This window comes from Nyctibius grandis, chromosome Z (genome assembly GCF_013368605.1).
Source record: "Nyctibius grandis isolate bNycGra1 chromosome Z, bNycGra1.pri, whole genome shotgun sequence".
Lineage (NCBI taxonomy): Eukaryota > Metazoa > Chordata > Aves > Nyctibiiformes > Nyctibiidae > Nyctibius > Nyctibius grandis.
The window spans coordinates 50,692,130-50,697,568 of NC_090695.1; positions in this window are offsets into that span (position 1 = coordinate 50,692,130).

Here is a 5,439-nt window from a genome sequence, read left to right on the forward strand (position 1 = left end):
TCTATCATCAGAGTCACAACAAAGGTATCTTATAGTACTTTGGGTGCCCAGTCATAGATAACAAGTCACAGCTCTCTTGGCACTGAATGAGTACATACAGCACAGAAAGACATCCACTGCCCTTAGACATTTATAGTTTAAGACAAGAAACAATAGGTAGTTTAAACAAATGGAAAAGGCTAATGCCAGGTACAGTAAACCTGGTAGACATGAAACATTAAAACAGAAATTGAAACATTAAAGACCTGTTTTTCTGTACATCTTTATAACATAAAAAAAAACTCTGGATGGTGTTGTAGCATACATAATTCCTGGCTAAAGAAATGGTAAAGGGTCAGCTTTGAGGAAGAGCAGACTTTATTAAACCTCAGGCTTTGTTTAAGGTACTGTAGCTGCACTCTCCAGATTCCCTTCTGCTAGGAAGTCTGATTTCTTCTCTACATCCCTTCAATCATTCACACAGAGACACAAATTCCTACACACTGAGAACCAAAACTTCCCTGTATTGATTTTTAGTATGATTCAAAACTCATCCAATGTATCTACAAAAAGAAGCACTATTAGGAAATCAGAATTAAATAATAGTCCCTAACAGTTGTGTTTCACATATACACAGAGATCTTTTAATGTGATAGCTCTACTGATCAAAATAGAATTTTATCGGAGCATTGAAAGAGATTACTGGAGTTTTAAAGATGTTCCTATGCCAGATGTACATTTTCTGACTTCTTAGGCTTCAGTGTTAAAGCTGGTAAGAAAGAACACTCAAGTGTTTTCTCTACAGTATCAGCAGAAATACAATTGTGGTTTATTCTTCTTAAAAGCACATACATTGATTTTGTTCAAATTTCCAAGAAAAACTGACTATTCATAACAGAGCAGCATATTTCAGCCTAAAACATAGGAATTTTTTATTGCTACAGGGGAAAATACCCTTCCAGTTAAAGATTGCTAAGGAGTTTATTTGTCTTAGAAGAATTCCTGCTCCAAGGCTTTTGCAGACAGGGGAATACATATTTGCATCTGTTATATACAGCACAGGCTTGGAAGGCTACCTACATCATTTCAAGGACTAGACAGTCAGGTCTAAATCCTTGACTATGTCTGAAGAACATATCCACTGGTTCAGAGGAGCTGGTGGTCTCATTAAGGTGGCCTCTACATTTTCGTGTTTTGGGCCAGGCACCTAACAGTCTTCTCTCCTGGTATGTTTTGAAGCTGAATTAGCTCTTAGCAGACCTTAGGGATGAAGACAGCAGCCAAAGATTGGGGGCAAAAACAGTGGCCATCCTTGTGTGCTATCAGCCAGTCAGAGGCTGACACCAGAGTTTCTCCACTGGCTCTGTGCTGCCAGGTGGTGCTTACATTGGGGCACTTTAGGAAGCCATCTGCACTGGGATTGGAGCAATAAAGACATCTACTGTAAAGGAGAAATGAGACTTGTTGTTGTCTCAAATGCTGTTTACGTTCTGGGCCAGAGCTATGCAGCAAGTCCCAGAAGGTGTAGAGTTACGTGGGAATTTGACAGCCTCAAAAAAAGCCCTCTCTGGTTTAGTCTTGCTCACTTAGACTGTAAGACCTTTTGGATGGAGCCAAAACATACAGTGTTTGTACAGGACCTAACCCAGTGGGATCCCAGTTGATGACATGGGCTCATATATGCTATTGCATTATAAAATATTAAGAAGCTATTTGGTTATATTATTATTATCCATTGGATGCCAGAAAGTGCAAATGGTGCTTCTGAAAAGCCTCAAAAATAGTTAATCTAGCTCTGTGGTGTTATAGTGTAATGGACGGTCACTTTCCAGCTAGTCAGAAGTCTAATTACAGCTCACTGCAAGCAGACAAACGAATTTATCTGTGGTCTCAGTTTGCAGTGCAAGCATACACATGCACATCAAAGTGCATGATGAATGGTGATGAATCCATGATCCTTTTCTATATTCCTTTCTCAGAATCACAGAATCACAGAATCAACCAGGTTGGAAGAGACCTCAGGGATCATCGAGTCCAACCGTTGCCCTGACACCACCCTGTCAACTAGACCATGGCACTAAGGGCCATGTCCAGTCTTTTCTTAAACATATCCAGAGATGGTGACTCCACCACCACCCTGGGCAGCCCATTCCAATGGCTAATAACCCTTTCTGTAAAGAAATTCTTCCTAATGTCCAACCTGAACCTCCCCTGGCGAAGCTTGAGGCTGTGTCCTCTTGTCCTATCGCTAGTTGCCCTGGAGAAGAGACCAACTCCCACTTCACTACAACCTCCCTTCAGGTAGTTGTAGACTGCAATAAGGTCACCTCGGAGCCTCCTCTTCTCCAGGCTAAACAACCCCAGCTCCCTCAGCCGTTCCTCATAGGACAGACCCTCCAGACCCTTCACCAGCTTGGTCGCCCTCCTCTGCACTCGCTCCAACACCTCAACATCATTCTTGAAGTGCGGAGCCCAGAACTGAACACAGTACTCAAGATGCGGCCTCACCAGTGCCGAGTACAGAGGGACAATCACTTCCCTAGACTGGCTGGCTACACTGTTCCTAATAGAGGCCAGGATGCCATTGGCCTTCTTGACCACCTGGGCACACTGCTGGCTCATGTTTAGCCGGCTGTCGATCAGCACCCCCAGGTCTCTTTCCACTGGGCCACTTTCTAACCACTCTTCCCCCAGCCTGTAGAGCTGCATGGGGTTGTTGTGGCTGAAGCGTAAGACCCGGCACTTGTTCTTGTTGAACCTCATGCCGTTGGTCTCGGCCCATCTATCTAACCTGTCCAAATCCCTCTGAAGGGCCTTCCTACCCTCCAGCAGATCGACACTCCCACCCAGCTTGGTGTCATCTGCAAATTTGCTGAGGGTGCACTCAATCCCTACGTCTAGATCATCTATAAAGATATTGAACAGCACCGGCCCCAGAACTGAGCCCTGGGGAACACCGCTAGTGACGGGCCGCCAGTTGGACTTTGCCCCATTCACCACCACTCTCTGGGCTCGGCCATCCAGCCAGTTTTTAACCCATTTAAGAGTCCACCCATCCAAGCCCCGGGCATCCAGTTTGTCTAGGAGGATGATGTGGGAGACAGTGTCGAATGCCTTACTGAAGTCTAGACAGACTACATCCACAGCCCTGCCCTCATCTACTAAGCGGGTCACTTTGTCATAGAAGGAGACCAGGTTGGTCGAGCAGGACCTGCCTTTCATGAATCCATGTTGGCTGGCCCCGATACCCCGATGCATTCTCAAAGCATGGGATTTGATATCTGTTCAAAGCACAAAAGAGAGGATAAACAAGCATCAGTCATTTTTAACAAGTTCAGTAAAGGGATGCAAACAAAACCTGTCTTCAGTTTCTGCTACCCATAAAAGAAAAAAATTCAAATGTTGAGCTTTTGAGGGAAAGCAATGAGAAAAAAACAACCCTTAAGCATAAAAAACCAAACCAAACCAAAACAAAACAGCAAAAAAATACCCACCACATCTTGACTGAGTAATTTGAGAGAGGGAAAAAGGAAAAAAGAGGTGAAGCAGACAACCACTTTGCTGTATCCTCCACAAACAGACCTAGACAAAATAGCTTGTCAGCTCCTAAAAACACCTCTGTCTGGTCTGGAGAGCGAAGTCCTGTTGATATCTGAATGACCCTTGTGGGTACAGGGGGAGCGACCTCTCTGCCCAGTGACTTCGCCTTGCTGAGATGTATTCCAGTGGCGGCTGCCTAACACCAGGCTTACTCCTCACTCGGTAGCAGTCAGTGCATTCAGACTGAAGTATTTTGACAGGTAGGAGGATACCGTGGCACAGAGCCACAGAACCAGTCCTGAAGAGAGAGGCAAGAGGCCTTGCCAAAATATACTCCCTCAAAGCTAGCTGCTTACTGTAATCGCACATCATTTATTGAATATGAAAGACAGTCTGATACAGGTAGGGTGCCAGACCTTGCAATTTATTTCACTTTTCTTGGTCACAGACAAGACACAGCTGGGTCAGATTGAGGTTCTTATCCACTCTCTGACCAACTTATGCTTTTTTTCACTGCCTAACATTAGTTTTCTTGACGCAGACCAATTAGGAGAAATTCCTCTTCAGAAGTTAGCAGCTCAGATACAGTGCAGGTGTTTACACTGACCCGGCTCAACTGCTCACTGCCAAATCTGTCCAGAGCACTATCCAGTGTCTCGGTGGTCTCCAGACACCGTAGGGGTCCTGCCTTGCTGACCTTGCCCATGCTTGCCCAGAGCGGGAGGGGAGGCCACCAGGACTCCTCCCACAGCCATTGCAAATAGCTCTTGTCCTTGCATGGTGCACCCTGATGCTGACCAGCTTGGACTGCCAGAAAAACAGTGTTGAGTTTTTTTCAGATACCATTTTGGGAACATCTTAGGGTATCACTTCGAGTTTCTCACTACTGGAATGTACAACCCTTATTAAATATGTTTGTACAATTCCAGGCACTGGATGGTTTTCTTGAGTTTTAGCAGGCTCATTTCTTTCGTGGCAAACAACATTACCACGTATAAGATATTTATACAGAGTAAGATGGAACATGTCTAAAAATACTAATCTTGTTAGGCAGCTCCATGTTTTAGATGCTGCCCAGTATCTGAGCTCTCCTCTTATCTGCAGGTCCTTTTGTTTAAATAATTAGTGTGTTTTGTTGACGTTATTAGGCTTGAAGGCTTGAATGACTTAGAAAGTTTAAAGGTATACATTCACCTCCCTTCACTGCACCCAAATTCCCTTTCAGTCTTTTCACAGCATCCAAAGAGTGCTATACTCCCTGGAAACTTGACTGACTTCATTTAACTGTAGACAATCAGGATAAGTAGATTATTGACACATAAACAGATAATACGATGTGAGCAACTTTTGGCAGGTGACCATCTAGTGACATGACAAATGTGCTGCTTTCATGCCAAGTGCCATAAACAACCATGTATGCATTGGCTTTTTATAATCCCACAGGGCAGGTTACATAGATAGGACAGTTCAGAGAGCTATTCTTATAGCTCCCTGAAATGCCTGTAAACCAATGCACGCAGCATGGGTAATAAACAAGAGGAGTTAGAAATCCGTGTTTGGTCGGGGGGCTATGATCTAGTGGCAATTACAGAGACTTGGCGGGACGCCTCGCATGACTGGAATGTGGTCATGGATGGCTGTGTCCTGTTCAGGAAAGACAGGCCACTAAGGAGAGGTGGTGGAGTTGCTCTTATGTGAGTGAGCAGCTAGAATGTATTGAATTCTGTCCAGGGGCGGATCAGGAGTGAGTTGAGAGTTTGTGGGTGCGAATTAAGGGGCAGGCTGGCAGGGGTGATACTGTTGTGGGTGTCTATTACAGGCCACCAGATCAGGATGAGGAGGGTGATGAGGCCTTCTACAGGCAGCTGAGAGCAGTCTCGCAATTACAGGGTCTGGTTGTTGTGGGGGACTTCAACTGCC